This window comes from Paramisgurnus dabryanus, chromosome 16 (genome assembly GCF_030506205.2).
Source record: "Paramisgurnus dabryanus chromosome 16, PD_genome_1.1, whole genome shotgun sequence".
In the NCBI taxonomy this organism is placed as follows: Eukaryota; Metazoa; Chordata; class Actinopteri; order Cypriniformes; family Cobitidae; genus Paramisgurnus; species Paramisgurnus dabryanus.
Genome location: NC_133352.1, coordinates 5,025,671 through 5,048,543, shown reverse-complemented (window position 1 = coordinate 5,048,543; position 22,873 = coordinate 5,025,671). Strand labels below are relative to the sequence as shown.

The 22,873-nt window shown below is 38.7% G+C and overlaps 1 protein-coding gene and 1 long non-coding RNA gene across 2 annotated transcripts in view; one reads left to right on the top strand and one right to left on the bottom strand.

The window, feature by feature from the left end:
- il1rapl2 (interleukin 1 receptor accessory protein-like 2) overlaps positions 1-22,873 on the top strand; it is a 481,367-nt gene that overhangs the window by 292,873 nt on the left and 165,621 nt on the right. The window lies entirely within an intron of this gene.
- LOC135749522 (uncharacterized) lies at positions 3,350-4,631 on the bottom strand. The gene is made up of 3 exons (XR_010532415.2): positions 3,841-4,631; positions 3,686-3,751; positions 3,350-3,611 (listed from the first exon to the last, which is right to left on the bottom strand). It is a non-coding gene; the product is annotated as an uncharacterized lncRNA (long non-coding RNA).

Below are 22,873 nucleotides of genomic sequence, written 5' to 3'. Positions count from 1 at the left end.
TGAACAACTTATCGAAAGACAAAAGTATGATGACTGTCTAAGATTGAAAAGAAAAGTTTGTTTAAGAAAATACACAAGTAAGAAACATCTGATGAATTTACAAAATCTCAGACATTAGTTGACACTAACGAAGAAAAAACTTTGATCAAGTGTTTGAGGCGACAAACGTATGAAGACTGTCTAAGATTGAAAAGAAAAGTTTGTTTAAGAAAATACACAAGTAAGAAACATCTGATGAATTTACAAAATCTCAGACATAAGTTGACACTACCACATAAAAAACTGTGAACAACTTATCCAAAGACAAAAGTATGAAGACTGTCTAAGATTGAAAAGAAAAGTTTGTTTAAGAAAATACACAAGTAAGAAACATCTGATGATTTTACAAAAAATCTCAGACATGAGTTGACACTAGCGAAGAAAAACTATGAACAACTTATGAAAAAACAAAACGTATGAACTCTGCCTAAGATTGAAAAGCAACATGTTTGTTTAAGAAATACACACGTAAAACCATCTGATGAATTTACAAAATCTCAGACATTAGTTGTCGCTAGCGAAGAAAAAACTTTGATCAGGTGTTTGAGGCGACAAACATGTGTATCCTAACTAAGTTTGAAAAGAAAAGTTTGTTTCAGAAAAAATACGCGAAACCTAGCAACATCATTAACAAACCATAGGTAAAATATAATTTCATGTTTGCTTATTATGCACTGATAGATGTTGACCTTAGTTGAACCTAACCCCACAGGCATACCAAGGGTCTGCTCCACTTCGTAAAAATCCTGTCATTGGGGGGTTTTGTGCTGTAAGTTGTAAAGCTAAAGACGCTGATTGACCTTAAACCTAGTCTAACCTAATATCAGGTTAGGATGTTCGAATAGTATATTTTTATTTTTATTATTAAGTCTAGTGTGTCTCTGTAAGCCATGGCAATTTTGTTAAAATGTTTTGTCTTTAAATAAATGTTTGTTGTCACGTTAGTGACATCCTGGCTTATAACATCGTCAACTTTGATAAATAATATTTGCTAACATTTTATTGTTCCCTAAATGGATAACAGAGGGTTTTAAGGTTACATTAATTAAAAAACAACACCACAATGTGAGATAAAATGTCTTAAACCTTTTAAGTTTCTTTAAATCGCAAATAATGGATAACATGATTTAATCAGTATCTGTGTAATGAAGCCTACATCTAAAAACCCTTACTTATTGTCAATGAGGACACAGACTTAATATCAAAACTTTAGTAACAAACAGAGACGTCATAGACCCCCATGCAAACACACACACACACACACACACACACACACACACACACACACACACACACACACACCTTGCAAAGACACGGGCTCATAAACACGCCCCCACATAAGCAGCCTGGATGCACACACAGAGACACAAGCGCGATTTGGTGCTGCTCGTGTGACATTAGATATAAACTTACTCATACACACCTAGATGTTTAATTATGGAATGTGTATAAAAAACTTTTGGATGTTAAAACAAAAAATTAAGATCAAATAGTCATAAAAGTCACATGGCCGTTTCATTTTAAAACCCGCATGTTTAAATCAGAGGCGTTCTAAACTAGAAATGCTGACAGAATTGCATTTGTTGTATAATAAACACATAGGTTGGGATCCACAGCGGACACAAAACCAGGAAATGGGGTCAAAATGTCTTAAACAATAAAAAGGTTCTTAACGCCATAAGAGCACCTCAGCGTACGTTCTCTGGCATCTGTGGTTCGCGCATTCATGTGTTTTAATCATGGGACTTTATTAAAGAATTCCCTAAATCTAAAATTAAACCCTTATTTTGTCAGAGCGGCCAGAATTACATTTTATTGTGTAATAAACACATATTCCCAGTTGGTTTTAAGATGTCATTAATTTAAAACAAACCCCAGAAGATGATTTGAAAATGTCTTTAATCGTTTAAAAAAAGTTTCTTAACGGTGTATATGAACACTCATCCGCGTATGTTCTCTATTGTAAACGCTGGTACACAATCTAATGGCGTGATCAGAATTTTGTGCACGAAAAGATTAAGATTTTATTTATATTAAAATAAATACCCTTTAGTCTAAAGACTATAGTATTGTTGGGACCCCGGTGATTTTGACACCGTTCATCGCTATACACATACTGAATATTTCATTAAATAATTTATTACAACCAAATGCTTTATTTTTGTCAATGTGCTATTACATTTTTTACCACTACAGTTTTAAAAAGACCCTAGTTTACAACCCGCCACCTGCTGTGAACAGCCATCATCTCCCACACACTGTTATAAGACCAGCATCAGAAACAGAAAAATATCTGCTCAGAAAATATAGCTTATAGTTAAATAGATAATAGTACATTTAAGTTTAACCAGTTACAACTAAAATATTTTATTCTTGCGTGACTTTAAAGAAGTCTATTGACAAAACAAACGTATATATCAAGTTGTATTTATAAGATAGACGCAGTCATTTGTCCTAAAATCTAAAATAATAATTTATTTTTGTCAGAGCAGACACTATAAGACTCTTTGTATAATATACACATATTAACACATGTTTTAAGAAGCCTTTAATTAAAAATAAAACCCCAAAATGGGGTGAATACGTCTTAAAAACATTTAAAAGTTTATTAACGTCATATATAAGTTTCTCTGGCACCATCTGTGCACGTATACACATGTCTTAGTCAGAGACTTGGTTAAAGACTCCCCTAAATCTAAAATAAAATCCTATTTTGTCATAGTGGACAGAATTACATTTATTAAGGTTATTTTAAAACGGCATATATGAACACTCACCCGGCGCTTTGTCAGGCACCGTCGGATCTTTAATACGTGTGAATCTATAGAGCAGGTCATGAAAAGATTCACGGAACTCATGAATCGTTTAAAATTTTATTTAGTTTAGACTTTCGTCTAAAGATTATAGTATTGCCGGCTCCGAAGGTTATGGCTCAGATCATTGCTTAAACTATACACGTATACGGAATATTTCATTAAATAACTTGTGATGTTACAAACAAATGTTTTAATCGTAGCATTGTTCATGATTTGTCTAAATCTAAAATAAACATTTTACTTTTTTGACACCGTAATGGGGGATTGTTTTACCAACATTGAGTTTTAGAAATCTTTAATCGCTTTACAACACGCACCCCTGTGAAAGAATGCAGGTCTTGTGCGAAAGGGGGGAGGAAGGGTGATATCTGACATCAAATGCCTAAACACAAGCTGTCACACGATCCGTCATTAAACATAACAGCATACGCTTGACATAAAACACACACAGTCAATTGATCTAAAATCTAATCTAAAAATTTATTTATGTCAGAGCAGACAATATAAGACTCATTGTATAATATACACATTTTCACACATGTTTTAAGAAGCCTTTAATTAAAAATAAACCCTAAAATGCGGTGAAAACGTCTTAAACAAGCTCTGTGGACAAATCAAACTAGGTATCCAGTATCCGAAATGTTTTAAATCCAATTTGCCACAAAATGTTTAAAATGTCCCCAGACAAATCCAAAAAGTCTCTGATTTTAATCTTTTTTAAAGATACGTCCAAAGCGTTGTGGTCTGTATCCTAACCTGTAAACAGATAAAAACAAGTTATTAGGACAAATATCTAAATAAAACAATTTTCTTATGCAAGATAAACGTACCGTGGAGATCCGCTATATATTTTGCAATAGTACACACAACGTTCGCTTTGCCTCTGATATCCAAACCTTTAAATCAGATAACACATGTTATTAGAAAATATTAAACCAAACCAGTTTGTTTAAATCTATTGTAACAGGATTAAATAAAAACACACCGGACAACACGAGCCAGTCGGCGTCTCTTTTGTTCCAAGATTTCCGTGTTACGCTGCGGGAGGTTCTAGTCTCGGTCTGACTTTTTTGTTCAGGCCACTCTTCTCCGCGATTTACCAGGAATAGTTAATACCAGTTTAGACAATTTCGCTGCAATACCAGAGATCGAATTTTTAGTTTTTAAATAAATCATACAAAATACTGGAACGAACACAGCGAAACACATACATACCAATAGACTTGAGTATAACAGCTCTGCTCCATCCAAACTGATTCCGGGAGATCTCTTGTCGCTCCCCAATAAAGGTTCGGTCATAAACTTTCAAAGATTACATCACACGACCCCCACACAAACACACACTGACATAATATCAGCATCAGAAAACTTTGTGTCTGAACAGAAAATAGACTAGTTCGATAGAAAATATCGGCTTTAAGTTTAACCAGTTACAACTAAAATATTTTATTCTTGCGTGACTTTAAAGAAGTCTCTTTACAAAACAAACGTATTATCAAGTTGTATTTATAAGACACACGCCGTCAATTCCCCTAAACCTAAAAAATACTTTATTTTTGTCAGAGCAGACAATATAAGACTCTTTGTATAATATACACATATTCACACATGTTTTAAGAAGCCTTTAATTAAAAATAAAACCCCCAAAATGGGGTGAATACGTCTTAAAAACATTTAAAAGATTATTAACGTCATATATAAGTTTCTCTGTCACCATCTGTGCACGTATACACATGTCTTAATCAGAGACTTGGTTAAAGATTCCACTAAATCTAAAATAAAATCCTATTTTGCCATAGTGGACAGAATTACATTTATTAACATTATTTTAAAACGGCAGATATGCACACTCACCCGGCGCTTTGTCAGGCACCGCCGGATCTTTAATACGCGTGAAACTGTAGACCAGTTCATGAAAAGATTCCCGGACTTCGTGAACCGTTTAAAATTTTATTTAGTTCAGACTTTGTGTCTGATCAGAAACTATAGCTCGATAGAAAACATCGGCTTTAAGCGTAGCCTGGTACATCTAATATATATATATATATATATGATTAGTGATTGCCTTTAAATAAACTTATGCTGTTGCAAAACTTTAGATTCAACAACACACCCGCGGTGTGAAAGTCAGTATTGAGAAGCGCACGGGGCGAGCAAAGGTGGGAGGATGGTTGAGATCTGACATCAAATGTCAATAAACAGTAAATGTCGAAACACGAGCCGTCATTAAACATGACACCATACGCTTAACATAAAACACACTCAGGAAAAACAATCACTCTAAATGACCGGCAATAAAACCATTAAATACTTTCTGTCTAAAGTTGACAACTTGTACAGATTTTGATTGATGGTCCCGCCCCCCTGTCAAAGGGTCATAAAACACGACCTGTCAAAGGGTGGGGGAGGGGGTCATAAAAGTTTGACGAATGGTGGTCCCATACAACTACTGTTGCCCCCTTGGTTTTTTTGAGCCTCAAAATCAAAGAAGCACTCATTAATCTGTTATTTGTCTTTTAATCTGTTTACTATGCACAATATTAATTCTGTGCTGCATCCTTGTCACTTTTCGGAGATTTTCGCCGTTTTGATAGTGTTTTGATCGTGTTACATTGTTTCTGGCAACAGGCGCTGCATTCAGCGCACAAGCTCTTTGCTGTTGCTGCTGCATTTTGCTATCTGAAGAATTAAAACGTGTAAGAAACGCTCACAACATTTCCAAACCCCAGTACCGTAATGTGCAGTTAACCTCCTCTGTATAGAAAATATATGGTTTAAAATGTGACCGTCTCAACTTTATATTAGTAGATTTCTAGATTCATCTTCTTGGTACAACGCCAAAGTTCACTAGGGTTCACGGGGACACGAACATTAAACTCAATCATGAGGCTATAGCTTATGTAATTTTCGTTGTTTATAAACTTTATGGATTTAAAATTACATTAACTGTATAGGATTATGCAGTTGTTGTGCAAAATGCATTGACACAATTAAACAAGTCATTAAACAAAACGTAAATAAACAAAAAATGCACAAATAAACAAATTCCAGATGTAAATATGATGCCAATATGTCATTATTCCGATTGAATAGTATTTGATATGAAAGTTTGTCAACAATTTTATTTTGGAGGTTTTTGTCATGAAGACGGGAAGGCTCAAAATAGTGCCATGGAAAAGACTGAAAGCTCTATAATATTTCGTTTGATGTCCGTGTATGCATAGTGATGGGAGAAACTAAGCTTTTCGAAGCTTCGAATCAATTGAACGAATTGCTTCGAAAGTTGATTCAGTTTTTCAAAGCACTTCGAAACACCACACATGCTGGCGACCCCTGCTGGTCAAAAGAGTGTAAAAGCAGATATGTCCAAACATTTTACCCCTTTTTTTTTTTTACAAAATAATAGAAAGATTTTTATTAAAATATGTGTTTTTAGTTTTATTTGGGGCAAACAAATCATTAAAACTAACTACCCTTTTAATTATGCACATATTTGTCATTAAATCTGTCTATAAACAAAAAGTATACAAAACAGTACTGTTATTAGTCAGATTGGATAAATGTTTTATGAACTTGCATAATAAAACTGACCCGAGTTCACCTAAACATATTAGACACTGGTCATTTGTGATCATCTCCCCCTAGTGGTGAACCATCGGATTTTCGAAACGTTTCGAAACAGTTATGACGTAATGAAGCCTCGTTTGCTAAAATCACGTGACTTGGGCCAGTTTGAAACACGCTCCGAACCACTGATTCGAAACAAAAGATTCGTAAATGTTTCGAAGCCTCATGAAGCAGTGCTTCGAAAACGACCATCACTATGTATGCACACATTTCTGTAAGCTGTGCACACTGTGCCCCCTTTAAAAAATTGGTGCATGACGCCCATGGCTCCTATGTATCTGTTTGATGGTCACATTTTTGAGGGGGTTGATCAAACTAGCAGTATTTGGTCTCATGAATCTATTACTTGTTTTTTTATTCATATTTGGTCTTTAATGTTAATGTTTTGGCACAAGGTTAATAAGACTATTTTTATATACAATTTCTTTTTACATTTAATCTTAATGCGGTACAAGCACTCTTTTTTGCTGGACTTTGTTCTTGTCAGTACTACATAAAACAGAATAATTAACTGTTTTATATTGTAACCAGTTTTTTTATAAGTCAGAGAGATGTTCCTCCGTGCTGCTTGTAAATATCAGTGGTGATATCTCACAATGCTTTTTAAAAGTCACGTCATCAAGTGTCCCAATGTATAGTGAGCCAGTGTCCTTACCTTATCAGTTACAAACAGCGTTTTTGTGTTTTTTAAGAGCACTTTGGGAGAAGAGATGCGTAAACAGACACTCCAGATAAAGAGAAAATAATTGTTCACTTTAAAGGTAACTCAACACTGCGTCATGAAATTACACTTTTGGGAGAATGCCACAGCGTTCGCGCATCTGAATAATCTGTAAAACTAGTCTGTCTTATAAACGAGGAGTGATGACCTCACAAGTGCGTCGGAACCGGAAGGCATAAAGTGGGTGCGCCAGCAACGCATTACAGCTTTCAGTCATTCAGCGAGCGCTCTATGTAAATTGTCTGTCAATAGTGTGTCAATCTGTATTTAGTCAGAAAGAGTTTAAAAATGGCTAGTGAGCAGTTTAAAAAGTGTGTGTCACCCTGTCCTTGTTTCATAACAGGCGGGAAACTCATGAGTTGTATGTGCCCTGCCGATCAGTTTCTTCAGGAAAACAAATTCATACCCAAACCCAGCCTCGAGAGGCTGGTTCCTCTATCACATTTTCTCCACGAGTGGAGGAAATTACCAAATTTAACACGATGGCTGCTCCCCACTATAGAGAAAGGTTACAGGATTCAGTTAGCTGTTCATCCTCCCACATGGGGTTTTTTCCACCAAGCTGGACCCCATGCAAGCGATCGTGTTAAAATAAGAGGCTTTAACTCTTCTGGAAAAAGTGGCCATCGAGTATGTTCCCCCTAGAGATTCATACAGGGTTTTACAGCCGGTATTTTATAGTTCCCAAGAAGGATGGAGGGCTTCTGCCAATTTTAGATCTCAGACATCTCAATCGTTCTCTAAGGAAATACAAGTTCAAAAAGCTAACTATTCCGGGTATTGTGGCTGCAATCAGATCCGAGGACTGGTTCACCACAACAGATCTGGGAGATGCGTACTTCCACATCTTCATCCTTCCACAACATCTGAGGTTTCCTAGGTTTGCTTTCAGGGGCGAGGCATATCAATATCGAGTACTTCCATTCTGTGTAGCTCTCTCTTCTCGCACGTTCACAAAATTCATGTATTCAGCTCTTGCTCCACTGAGATTTCAGGGGATCCACATATTAAACTATAGATGACTGGCTAGTGTTAGCACAGTCCCACGAGATGGCAATTCGGCATTGGAATGTCTGGGGTTACGGCTCAATGCCAAGAAAAGCAATTTAACTGGAAAATAGGGCAACATCTTTTTCAGGATCAGATTCTCCTATGGGCCCAAGGGAAATTTCTGTTCATCAGGTCCATGTATATTCCAGGAACCCAGAATGTGGAAGCAGACATTCTGTCAAGGCAAGGGGCTGGGGTCCAGGGAATGGAACAGATATGGACCAAATATGGTAGAGCGGCGATAGACCTTTTTGCGTCCCGAGAGACGACTCATTGTCTGTGAAGTGATTCCAAATGTGAAAATTGTGGGTATGGACCCTGAAGGGGATCAATTCATGAATCAGGGTGTCTCAGCTGAGGTTGTTGAGGCCATCCTTAATTCTAGAGCTCCATCCACCAGGAAACTATATACTTTAAAGTGGAAAGTTTTAACTCTCTGGTCTAATGAGAGAAACATTAACCCGGTTAACTGCCCAGTGGCTTCAGATCGATTTTCTTCAGGTCTTATGCCGTCAACTCTAAGAGTATATAAAGTAGCTATAGCTGCTTTTCACTCCCCTCTGACAGAGGGGTATTTAAGGACCCATCCCTCAGTGGTTAATTTCTTGCGTGGTACTTTGAGGATGAGGCCTCCTACTCAAGTGAGAGTGCCAGCATGGGTTCGCTTCTGGCAAGATTAAAGCTATTCTTCACCCGAGACCTGGGTATATACCCAAGGTACCTAGTCATGTGGCTAGGACCCAGGTTCTCTAAGCCTTTTTTCCTCCCCCTCACAAGTTGACGGAGCAACAAAACCTACACTTATTATGTCCTGTTAGGGCAATAGAGGAGTATGTAAGAAGGTCTTCTCTATGTAGAAAATCTGACCAAATTTTTGTTTGCTTTGGAGCCTTAAATAGGGGTCAACCTGCCTCCAAACAGACTATAAGCAAGTGGATCATAGAAGCTGTCTCTTTAGCATATGAGGTGCGGGGATTGCCTTCACCTATGCCAGTCAAGGTCCCTCAGGCCCTTTTATCTGGGGTCTCTATGCAAGATGTTTGTGATGGTCCACCCTGCATACTTTTATGAGGTACTACAGCTTAGACCTTTTTTCTTTACCTGGTAACCAGGTTCTTATGTCCTGATTCGTGCTAAGACATCTTCACAATGGACGAGACACACATTTTTTATGGCATAGTGGGCATTTGTTCCCCAAAGTGTCATTTCATGACGCAGTGTCGAGTTACCTCGAAAAGGAATGTCTCGGTTACGACTGTAACCTTGGTTCCCTGAGATAGCGTCTCATTGCCATCACTCCTTGTGCCTGTAGCGCTTGCTTCATTTCTAGAAGCTGTAATGCCTTGCTGGCCCCCCACTTTATACCATCTGTTGTCATCGTGACGTAATCACTCGCCGCCTAGAAGACACAGATGCGTGAATGCTGTGGCATTCTCCCCAAAGTGTCATTTCATGACGCAGCATCTCATTCCCTATCTCAGGGAACCGAGGTTATAGTCGTAACCGCAACGTTTTCATTGCTTTATTTACCAAGTTTATTTTAATCGTCCACACAATGTGACATTATTGTGGTACTCCCTCAAAAGTTTACATCCAAGAGCTCTGATCTTTATTGAAAGGATTAGGGCACAGACTGATTCACGAGCTAAGGAACTTATTGAGACACACTGTTTATAAACAACTTTTGAGCCTGTGGATATGTGTGTGTTTTTCCAGTCACAGATATGTTTAAAGAAGCCCCCCTCACTAATTCTAAAATGACCAGTAGGTGGAATGACACAAATGGTGAAGCCCTTACATTCTCACAGGGCGTCAGCATTAATGCTTGATGGAGGGCATGTCTGAAGCGTGACCAACAGCTCATCACAGTGGCTGCAACACATGCTCCTCTGTTCTCTGGTCTTGCATAAACGTAATTAGCTGGCTTTGCATACGGTGATCTGATTGGGTGACGCACGCTTTGGCTTGAAAAGTTAAAAAAAGAAAAAAGTTCTCAACTTCTGCCATGAGCAACCCCAGTGACGTGATGCCAACTGATCCAAAATTCAGTTTAGCAACACATGACGTCACCTATTCAAAGTAAATAAGAAACGTTAACACTTACAACCCGTGTGAATGCACCGTTAATTTTTTAAGTTATCAGTAGAATATTGCATGGCTGGGAAGGGCTCTTAGCCAATCAGATTCCATAACCAGAAATAACTGTTGCTTAACACTCTGGGGTCGACGGTGGCGCGGGCGCCGCAAACTCTTTATTTTTAAATCACTCCGCAAAGAGGCTTAAATTACTCTGCTGATTTTTGACATACAGATATGATTTATACATCATTTAAAACGTTAAAGTGTCTAGTTTTTTTTCTGTCCACTCCCAATAAAAACTGAATGTTGTGCTTTTCGCAAAATTAAGAAAATAAACATGATGCACGTTCTGTTCTCTCTCCCTCAGTGAAGTCCTTTCACAAACGCGTCAGAAAAATAAACTGTTACTTAACGAATACTTGTCGTAGAAACAAAAGATAAATGTCAACATAATGCTTGGAATGTCTCCTTTTAAATGATGTAATTGATATTGAAAACAGATATTGTCATTCGGTGTAAACTGTATGAAAAGGAGAAGTACCGTATTTCTCTAGTTACCTCATTATCTGTAATGAGAAGAGATCGCCACACCCCCGCGCCATTGAAGTGAATGAGCAGAAACATCCATATGCATGACTCGTGCCTCCTGCAGTCAATGGATATGCAATCCACAATCCAGTCACTCCATTCCTTGTAGTTCCATCCGATTGCACCAAACATGACATCTAAATCCTTATTTCCTTGCGTATGTGTGTCAGTATCTCCAGACGCGAGTGTTTTCTTTGTCTTCCGTCAAACAGTTCACGCGATTGGAACGCACATACACAAACACGCGAGTCAGGAAACTCGACGCGCTTTTTGGTATTCTTATAAAATACGCGATTGCAAACAGTACAATCCTTATTTAGTTGCGTCTAAGCGCATTTCTCCGCACAGCAAGTTTATTAAACACAGTATCACTCGCGTGTGCACACGTTCACTACATTCATGATCAACACGTGAGGTAATGGCGGCGGCTGTAAACAAACATTGATAAGTTTACCACGCGTGTCCCTTGTTGTGTTTCTACTATAATGATTACAAAAACACAAATAAGAGTCCAGACAACGATAGGCAGTTGTTCTTTTGAGCTTTTTACTGCACAAAAGTAAACCTCTCACTGGCCAACCAAACACTAACCCTGGGTTGAAGTGTGTTCATTTTACGATGGCCAAACAGTATCTTTACCAGGATTAGGCTACCATGGATTTTAAAAGGTAACTTATATTTGTGAAATTAATTGAAAATATTTCAATAGAAATATATATATATATATATATATATATATATATATATATATATATATATATATATAATGTGTGTGTGTGTGTATTTACATTATATTGAAAAGTAAACCTTATCATGGTTTTACTACAGAGGTAGTTACATTCCTGTTGAACATCCCCACAAGGCTCATTATTCAATTCTTTTGTCTCTCAGCTGTCAATCACTGATTATTCAGGAGCTTTCCCGCCTCCACGCATAAAGCCTCTCTCAAGCAAAAGTGTCTTAGAAATTGTAAATCAATATCTTGCTTTATGTGATTGAGTAGGCCATATGATTTTCACATCATTTTGAAGAAAAAACTCTAGACTACTAGATCCAGTTTGGAAAGTCTTGGGAAAACATGTTTAGAATGAGTTTTGTGGAGTTATATCAGTGACTTAAAAATTTAGCTTTTTCAAAAACCACGCATAAACATTTTTCTCTCAAAAATACAAACATGTACATACATGTTGATTATATGATATTGTAGCCCAGTTTGTGATGAACACAGTGTTATGAGACTTTTGTCATTAATATGTTTTTAAGCAACTGAAAAAAGCACAAATGTCAGTGCATGTCAAAACTTCCCCAGGGCCCTAAAAACCCCTTAGACCCCAGAGGGTTAATATTAACTAATTTAAAACGGCACGTTTTCTTAAATTTTGCAGACATGAATTCACTCATTCAGGCATTAAAACAAATTAAAACATCAGCAATAATACCTTCTACAAGCTTCTACCCTAATATATTATAACTTGTCAGGACTCTGCCTTGAGGTCTTGTTAAATTTGTATTTTGTCATGGTGGCAGAGTTCTGGCAGTTCCTGGCCTTGTGTGGAGGTTCATGCCTTGTTTTTGTGTTTGGCATGTACCTCCGGTGTCTTGTCATTTGTCCCCGCTCCCTCGTCCTCCTGCTTATGGTTAATTATTACTTATTCCCATCACCTGTTCCCCGCTCGTTATCTTGTTTGGTTTATTCTATTTAATGTCAGTGTATCTTTAGTTCTGTGCAGGATCATTGTGTTGTGTCGAGTTGCCGTGTTTTCGTGTCCGTATCTAGTCAAGATATCAAGTCTTAGTGTTATTTGTCTAGTTCATGTGTTCATGTCGTGTACCCCCTCGTGGGTTTTTGTTTTGTGAAGAAATAAAGTGTTTTCTGTTTTCCCCCGACATCGTCTGCTCTTGGGTTCATCTGTTCCTACAAATCCTCACAGAATGATCCTGCCACAATTGAACCCAGCAACGGTGTCGGGGTTAGATGCTACACCTCCCGTTTTTGTTTTATTGCCAGTCGTCGTGCGTCCTTTACCGGAGTGGCTGACCAAGAGGATCCGTGGTGTCTTCTTTGCTGAACTTTGGAGAGCAGCTGTTGAGTCCGATCCGGACCTTGAGGGTTTGGCTGCCTTTTTCGGACCGACCCTCGGCTTGGCCGCTGTGAGGTTTTCTACAGCTCACTGGATGGCTGAGCTTCAGCCAGAGCCGGAGCCGGCGCAGTCCGCGCAGCCAGAGCCGGAGCCCGCGCATCCCGCGCAGCCGGAGCCCGCGCATTCCGCGCATCCCGCGCAGCCGGAGCCCGCGCATCCCGCGCAGCCGGAGCCCGCGCATTCCGCGCATCCCGCCCAGCCGGAGCCCACGCATCCCGCGCCGTCAACCCAGTCTGTGATGTTTGTGTCTGAGCGGCCTTTGCTGCGCCCTCGACCCGCACCCCCTTGGACTGTTGTGTTTTGAGTATTTTGTGGACTTCAGTGTGTTTGATAAGTTTTGTTTTTAGCACCTTTTGTTTAGTTTTAGTCTGATGTGTTCTAGTCTTGTCATGTTTATTATCTGTCATGTTCTCTTGTCTTGTGTGTTCCCTTTTTGGACGCCAGGTGGCGTCCTTTGAGGGAGGGCTACTGTCAGGACTCTGCCTTGAGGTCTTGTTAAATTTGTATTTTGTCATGGTGGCAGAGTTCTGGCAGTTCCTGGCCTTGTGTGGAGGTTCATGCCTTGTTTTTGTGTTTGGCATGTACCTCCGGTGTCTTGTCATTTGTCCCCGCTCCCTCGTCCTCCTGCTTATGGTTAATTATTACTTATTCCCATCACCTGTTCCCCGCTCGTTATCTTGTTTGGTTTATTCTATTTAATGTCAGTGTATCTTTAGTTCTGTGCAGGATCATTGTGTTGTGTCGAGTTGCCGTGTTTTCGTGTCCGTATCTAGTCAAGATATCAAGTCTTAGTGTTATTTGTCTAGTTCATGTGTTCATGTCGTGTACCCCCTCGTGGGTTTTTGTTTTGTGAAGAAATAAAGTGTTTTCTGTTTTCCCCCGACATCGTCTGCTCTTGGGTTCATCTGTTCCTACAAATCCTCACAATAACTAATATTAACTAATTTAAAACGGCACGTTTTCTTAAATTTTGCAGACATGAATTCACTCATACAGGCATTAAAACAAATTAAAACATCAGCAATAATACCTTCTACAAGCTTCTACCCTGTATATTTATTAAACAACGATTTTGAGTTTGCAGCTGCCTCTAGGTGACCTGCAGCATGGGCTGTATACTCCACTGTCCACTCTACTGTACTCCACTGGCGGATACCTTGCCATAATAGCAAAACAAATCATACGGCTCAAAAACTCGTCATTCTTTTTCATCGAAATGTTCTTCATTTTGCGTCAAGTTTAATATTATTTTTAAATAAATTATTTTCAAAATAAAACTTCTGAAAAGTATCATTTATAGTTTGAAACACTTACTAATGGCTAAGATGACAGACTGGCTAAAGCCCCTCTAAGAAGGGTCTAGAACCGATGCTAATACATAGAGTAACATGAGCAAAATGGCATATTCAACTGGTAAAGTGTTAAAAATGCTCAATTACTGAAACTTATTCATTAGCAATTTTATTACTTTCTTCTGCAAGTGGTGAACTGTACACATCCTTAAGATGTGGGCCATCAATCTACATTATGTGAGTCTGTGACTGAGGGGCTGTCTTTATACCCAAAGTGTCACTTCACAGTGCAGAGCTCATTTTTCATTTTAATCGATATACTGTTGTAGGGTCCGCTGCTGTTGTTTCTTGGTTTGTTACATTGAGGGACTGTCATGTTGCAGTATTGGGAACATAACATGTTTTGTGCTTCTAATTTAACTCACCTCATACTGTATATAAAGTAACTGGACAAGAATTCTTATCCAGAATGTTTTACCATCAGATTGTCATTGTGTGTGAAGACCAAAATACATTATGCAATTTAAATAAGATGTGATGTTATGTTTTTGAATGAAACTGGGAGTCTCACCATCACACTCACTGAGTTTCTATGTACTGTAGCTCTACTGGTTGTCTAAAATCTCCTGCTGATTTCCTGGGGCCTCATTTATAAAATGTTTTTCAGAGATTCCTCTAAATCTGATCATACGATTATTTCTCTAAAGTGCTTATGTGTGATTAATACAACAAACGTACGAACAAAAAATGCCTCACTTTCAGATGTGAAATCTGTAAATCGCAAATGATCTTGAAATTGCATGCAGCTGAAAAGATTCAGTTCTTCACCTTTAAATTATGCCTAATTAATTTTATTGACATAGAAGAGCAGCTGTAAATGTTTAAATCCTTAAATGGGGGTTGAGACTGTAACAGCAGACACATTTTAATTACAAGAATTACCTTCACCTGCAACATTTTTTTTTACATGTAGCTCTTTCACATTGGCCTCAAACACATTGTAAATTATTACATGTCTAGAATAATTTAAATGCTACTTTACATACAGGCACTTTTGGCCCGGTAAAACGTTTTATAAACTCTTAAAACACACTCATAGTATTTACACTTTTATTTAAAATATCTTCTAGCACAAGAATATTCCTTTAATTACTGTCAAAACCACCTATCAGTCTGTTTTAAACATAATTTATTTAACTTTATATATAATGTAGTATAACCTAAATACACACAATTATGATATTTTAATTTAATTTGCATAGTTTGACAAAAATAATGTTGAAGAGTTTGCTCCCAAAAGATCTTGACTACAGTATAATTTATTTTGTATGTAAAGACCATGGACTGGTACAAAAGCTGCTGAAGACAGATATATTGATGCCAAAATCTTCTAAATAAGTCAAGACATGTACTGGTACTGTCACGGAATCATCAGCCTCCGCTCCCACTCACCCAGAATACTGATCACCACCAGCTGTCACTCATCACCACTCCATATTTAAGGACTCTCTCCACACACATACACTGTCTGCTCTCGTTTGGACTTACCCAATGTTCTCCGGTGTTTCTCTATGAACCAGACGGCTGTCTCCATATTCTCATTCTTTTCTCCTCCTTGCCTTCATCCTCGGATCATCTGGATTTATCTACAAAGATAAGGAACATGTTATACTCAAGTTCAGTGACTGTCAAGAAGTGTGTGACAACGATTCTCATCTCTGAAGTCTTCAGTCATACCTGCAGAAGTTATCATTCATTTACTTACCTGTTGTTTTATAAACCACTTGTTGTTGTTTTTTATTACCGTCTCCACCTGGTCTGAGTTTCCCTAACAGAAGACCAGACCCTAACATCACAACAAGTTGAGTACCATGACTCCAGATACTTTTTAAAGAATTAAAGGATAAGCAGCTCCTTACTCCATTCCACCACAACTTCAGTCACTGCGCTCGTCCCGGCTTCCATAGTTCCAAGTCCCATGGCTAATACGGTGCTCTACTCTGGTTTGGCGGCGGAGTGCAATGGCTTAAGTCTAGATTTCATTCATCATTTCACTGCTTAAGGGAAAAGATCTACAACAGGCAGAGACTATATGGCAGCAATCAGGGGCAGCTACACAAACAGTTTCTGATTTCCTCGATCACTACCATGAAGTATTTGGTAAGCCTGCCGGAAATTGTTCTGTTTGTGATCAATTATAAAATTTGAAACAAGGAAAAATGTTTGTGTCTGACTCTTGTGCATTGATCACAATTGATTCAAGGTTTGAATCCTGCATTACATATAAATCTTGCTGTCTATAATGACATCATTAGATTGGAAGAATTCATTCAACTCTCAATCAGGGTAGAAAACTACACGGATGTTTTGAATCCACTCTCTTTCAAGTTTATCACTCCTTGTCCTCTTGCCAACCAGAGCACCAGAATTCTCTAGAACTTGAGCCCATGCAGATATATTCCACTCGCCTTTCACTCTCCGAATGTAAAAAACTGCTGACCCAGGGATTGTGTTTATATTGCTGTCGCTCTGGACATGTTATTCATAAATGAACACCAACCACCTCTGTCATTTACTTTAAATACCCAAAAGCCCAATCCAAAAGCAACTTCAAGCACTGTCTATCACTGGGAAAATCCTAAACTGATCGCTCATCCTTTATCAAGATGGTCCAATAGGCTCAGGATTGGTGTACTTTACCAAGAGGATATCTATCTGTTGGCTCTGGAGAATTCGACAGCAGGTATCATTTTAGAGTGATCATGGATAATACACACCATAAGGAGCTCTCTTGTGAAAACGCGACATATTACAAGCTTCCAACAGACCACAGGAACCACTTTCATCGACATTCCTAGTCATCAAGTTTCTGTGGATATTCCCTCCAGTTACTACCAGTTTAAGGATGTCTTCTATCCCAAAAGAGCCTGCCAGTTACCACCACATCGACCATGGGACTGCATGATTAATCTCCTTCTGGGTGAGCCAGTGCCCAGAGGTAAAATCTTACCATTCCAGAACAGGAAGTCTTTACAACAAAGATATATTTGACCCTCAACTTCACCTGCTGCTTCAGACTTCTTCTTCATTTCGAATGATTATTGTGAATTAAATAATATACAGCGAGGAAAATAAGTATTTGAACACCCTGTTATTTTGCAAGTTCTCCCACTTAGAAATCATGGAGGTTTCTAAAATTGTCATCGTAGGTGCATGTCCACTGTGAGAGACATAATCTACAACCCCAAATCAGAAAAAGTTGGGATACTGTAGAAATTGTGAGTAAAAAAGGAATGGAATAACCCATCTTCAATGCTCTAACTGAGGGAAGGAGGTTGTTCCCCAAAATCTCGCAATACATGGCCCCAGTCATCCTCTCCTTAATACAGTGCAGTCGCCCATCCCATGTGCAGAAAAACGCCGCCAAAGCATGATGCTACCACCCCCATGCTTCACAGTAGGGATGGCATTCTTGGGATGGTACCAAACACTTTAAGTGGAATTATGACCAAAAAGTTTTATTTTGGTCTCATCTGACCATTTTTTCCCATGACTCCTCTAGATCATCCAAATGGTCATTGGCAAACTTAAGACAGGCCTGGACATGTTCTGGTTTAAGCAGGGGAAGAAATAGTGTCTCCTCTTCCTGATTTGCTTCATGATTTGACCTCAATGCTATTTCGTACTGCCATACTTTTACTTCTACTTGAGTAAAATTTAGCAAGTGGTATCTGTACTTTTACTCAAGTAATGAAGCTGTGTACTCTGTCCACCTCTGCTCTTGACCCAGCAGCCTTAGAACAATTACAAGGAGCCCAGATCTTTTCGAAGCTGGACCTCTGCAGTGCCCATAGCCTGATTCAGATATGTGAGGGGGAAGAATGAAAGACTGCTTTTGTGATCCCTACTGGCTACTTTGAAATCTGCATGATTTCTTACAGTCTAGTCAATGCTTTCTCTGTATTTCAGGACTTTATGCACAAAGTTTTCAGAGACTTTCTTAACCACTTTGAAAACTGTGTGATGCCTTACAGTCTAGTCAGTGCCCCCTCCTTATTTCAGGACTTAATGCAAAGTTTTCAGAGACTTTCTTTACCGATTTGTCCTCATCTAAATTGATGATGTTCTAGCACATTGTGGAGGTCCTGGATCCTGCATCAATCCATCAATCAGAAATTCAGTTTCTGGGTTACGTGGTTCATGAAGACTGCATTGCCATGGATGAGAGGAAGGTGGAAACCAAAAGACTTATCCATAGCCAACACCATTAAGGAGTTACATACTTAGGTTACACTTTATTTTGATAGTCCACTTTAGACATTCTACTAACTATAAATAACTTTGCAACTACATGTCAACTAACTTTCAATATTTTGCAGCTATACGTCAACTAACTGTCATTAGAGTATTAGTAGACTGTAAGGGTTGGGGTTAGGGAAGAGGTTTGGGTTAGTGGAATAAGTTGACATGCACCTGAAAAGATACTTATAGTCAGTTGAATGTCTGTTGAGATATCATCACAATAAAGTGTTAGTAGATATTAAGCAGACAGTCTACTAATTCTCTAAAGATTGGTAGTTAATAAGTAGTTGCAAAGTTACTTATAGTTAGTAAAATGTCTAAAGTGGACTATCGAAATAAAGTGTTACCCATACTTACTCATCCTGATCCAGACTTACCCTTCATTGTATTAGTTGATGCCTCATAAACCTGTGTGGGAGCAGTATTACCTCAGCAGTAGGGAAACTCTCATCCATGTACTTACTTATCACATAAGTTCACCCTAAGAATAACAGTATTGGTAATCATGAACTTCTAACTATTAAACTGCCTTTGGAGGAGTGGAGACACTGGCTGGAGGGAGCATGTCATTTACTTAGAGTATTAAATGATCACCAGAACCACCAGAATATATTTGTGATGCCAAAGACCTAGGCTTGTCACTTTCCACAATGCTTATCCTGAAAAACCTGCTCTATGCAGTAGAGTGCGTCCGCCTCGTCGTCGCTGGAGTTGTCTGTCCTTAGTAGTAGACTTTGGAGAGAAGGATACTGTCAAAGAATTACCGTGCTTCACTCCCATTTACCTGCAACATCCCAATCACCATAATACTGGTTACCATCAGCTGTCATTCATCACCACTCCCTATTTAAGGACACCCTCCACACACACACAGTCTGGTCCCATTAGGACTCACCCAATGTTCACAGCTGTTTCTCTACGTACCAGATCTCCCCACTCTCTCCATATTCTGAGTCTGTTCTCCTTCTTGCCTTCATCCTTGGGTCATCTTGATCATCATATCAATGATAAGTAGGCGGGTGCATATATGAAAAAATACACCTAACCCTAAAAAAATTCTAACAAAAGGTTTCTCAGCTGTTTTTTGTAGTATTAGGTGTCCCTAATAACATACTAAAAGTTTACCAAAGTTTGACCACTAGAAAGGTGTAATTTTCAAGATGGCGTCCAAGACAGGCAGGAAGCCCTTTAAAGACACACTATGCAGTTAATTTACCTTAATATAACAGCTTCAAAGTCATTTCGATGGTAAACGAAGTCATAGTATGGCGAATCATCCTTCTGTTGAAGCTCGGGGAGGACGCCGCTAGCAAAACCAGCAATGCAAGCTTGAGAGAACCGCCCCTGACAAATCTCGCGAGAATCACGACTTGCTTTACGGCAACGACGTCACACACGTTAGGCTTGTTCGACTTCGTGCAGCGCTGCAAGAACCGGCAGTTGGATGACGTAAAAGTACCGCGAGAATGATCCGAGACGGCACTTTGACGTCATCCGGCTGTCGGTTCCTGCAGCGCTGCATAAAGTCAAACAAGCCTGTAACAACAACTGCACGCGCGCATTTGAGACGTGATGCTCGATGAGGGAAACAGCTAAGAGAACCCGTTCGGAAGAGAGTAGAAAGCGAAAAAGAGAATCTGACCGAGTTAGGAACCGGACAAGAGTCCCACTCGGTCAGGTTTTTACTCGTTGGCGTGAGCTAATAGACAGCACTGGATGCAAGAGAGATGCGGATCTGGCGATCTTGTTGATGGACAAGTAAGTAAATCTCTTATTTGTAAATTTGTTTGCGGTCTATGTTGTATGTGGTTGCGCTTGCTTGCGTATTTTTTTGCTGTTCATTCATCCAGTGTTGATAATTAGACCAGTAAAATAACTTCAACATGGGTCTAGCTAGCTTACGATCATAAGAGCATATAGCAGACATGCTAACAAACACTCGTTTCTCTTACATGTTTTTTTTTTTTGCCATCTAAACTCAAGTGTTGTGTTGTGATGTGTACGTAGTCATTTGTCTAATTTCGATTTCTTATGGCCAACGACTAATGGCCAATGTTATGAAATAATGCAACGTATACATTACAATTAACTTTGTCAATGCATTTTGTAATGTTTACAATTAAATAACAAATGAAATTATACAGTAGACATAACGTTAGACTATAGACTGTTTACTTGTGATTAAGCTGCAATCTTGTAAAAACGTAATAAGCCAGCAAACGCGGTAGGCTACTTTATTATTATATGCCTACTCTACACTTGGCATAAACTTCTTATTATCATATTACCATCATCTGTAGTTTAGTAGACATGCAGTAGTCTAATATTTGTATGAAATTGTGAAACATTCCCTGGTCATTATCTTCGGAGTCCATCTCTGCATATTCACGCCCAACACTATCCTTACAGGTACGTACAGAGTGGGGGTGCCAAATTACGACAGTTGCAAGTTTTCCCCAGTGACTCTAGGGGCCGCTGTTTGACAAAAACGTCAAACTGCATGGAATGCCTTTAAATATCCTTATATGCTTCATTATTTGAGCTAGCCAAGTAATCTTGGTGTCTAACCCCATGATTTATGGGTCCATGAATCCATTGGACTTTATATACTTATGGAATACATGATTTTGTGAGATTACTGTAAGGTTTTATCTTTGTTTGGGGTGAACCAGAGATGTAAACGATGTAGCCTATGCCATGTAACTCCTACTTAATATGTGTTTTTAGACACATACCCTTTTCTTGCTAAAACACAGACTTGACATTCAATGTTAGATGTATTGCAACAAAAAATAACTTAAATTTGAGTTATGTTGTGTAACTTTGATCATAAACAACTCTGAATTAGCCCAAACAGAGGCCTGTGTGTGAGCCCTCTAAAATGGTTATTCATTTCAATTTGAATAAGGTATTACATATGTAATTCATCCCTTATAGATATTTTGAGTGTAAAAGTGGCATCATACTAAACCTAACAAAACTAAATTCACAATTGTTAGCAATTAAGAAGATGGTGGAAGAGCATCCTGACATATTGCTTGCCTCATTGAAATGTTGTTGGTAGCACAGTGTATTCCATTTTGTTAAAAAAAAAATACATCCTTGACTACTTAATCCACACACCCCCAACCAGATTTGGGGATGGAAACTGGTGGATAACCAGGATGAAGCTTTTCAGCTCACTTTTGGGGGCTTTTACTGGGTACAGTACGTAGTAAACAATACTTTTTTTAGAACAACCTCAGTTGAGGTTCCAAGGCAGCTGATCTGATGCTAAACGTGATGTGAAGATATGTGAAGATACAGTATGTAGCAATGTAGATAACTGATTGGTCTGAGAGAATTGTCATTACCAGCATCATCCCTAAATGCAAGATTAGTTGTACCGTAGGAGCTGATGGTGTAGTGGGCAGCGCTCCAACATGTGGTGCTTTCGCACTTTCGGCGACCCGAGTTCGATTGTGGTCATTTGCCGTTCCCATACCCTCTCTTTTCCCTGTACTTTCCTATCCTCTCCTCTATCACTGTTTAAATAAAAGGCCAAAAATATACATTTAAAAAGTTATATTTTTAAAAATAACTTGAACCTTTAAACGATTTTGCTTCTTTCTTTGTGAAGAAGGTCCATTCTCTGCGCTGCCACCTCTTGCATATGCTCAAACTCCTGATGCATGCTCGCTCCCCTCTTTCTCTTTTCTAGCGGAACCAGATGTTTCCACAATCTTTGTTTATAACCACCTGACTACCTGCCCGCTAGATCCTATACCCTCCCATCTCCATCAACCCATTCCTCTATGAAGGTATATTTGGTGGAAAACAACTGCACACCTGTGACTGTGGAATTTGTATTTGTAGAGATTATCCACACATGTGTATCAGTAAATTTGAAGTCACAGAGGAAGAGTTGCAAACTTGTAGATTTTTTCTTTCCCTCAAATACAACACAACAGTTACACATTCACAAATCCTTTAGTGCAGCTGCACAAATCCCATTTTACAAATCACAGATTAAGAAATTCACAAGATCACAATTTTTGCTACAATTGCTGCAGTAAATATGGTGCAAAACCTACTTGAACGCCTGCATCAAATAATGTGAAGTCACACACAAATTTTGTACATTCACGAAATCAGTTTGTGCATCTGTGCGATGAGACTTGCATGTGTGTAAAAAAAAATTCACAAATATATATATATTTTTTTTATAATTTCTAGCCC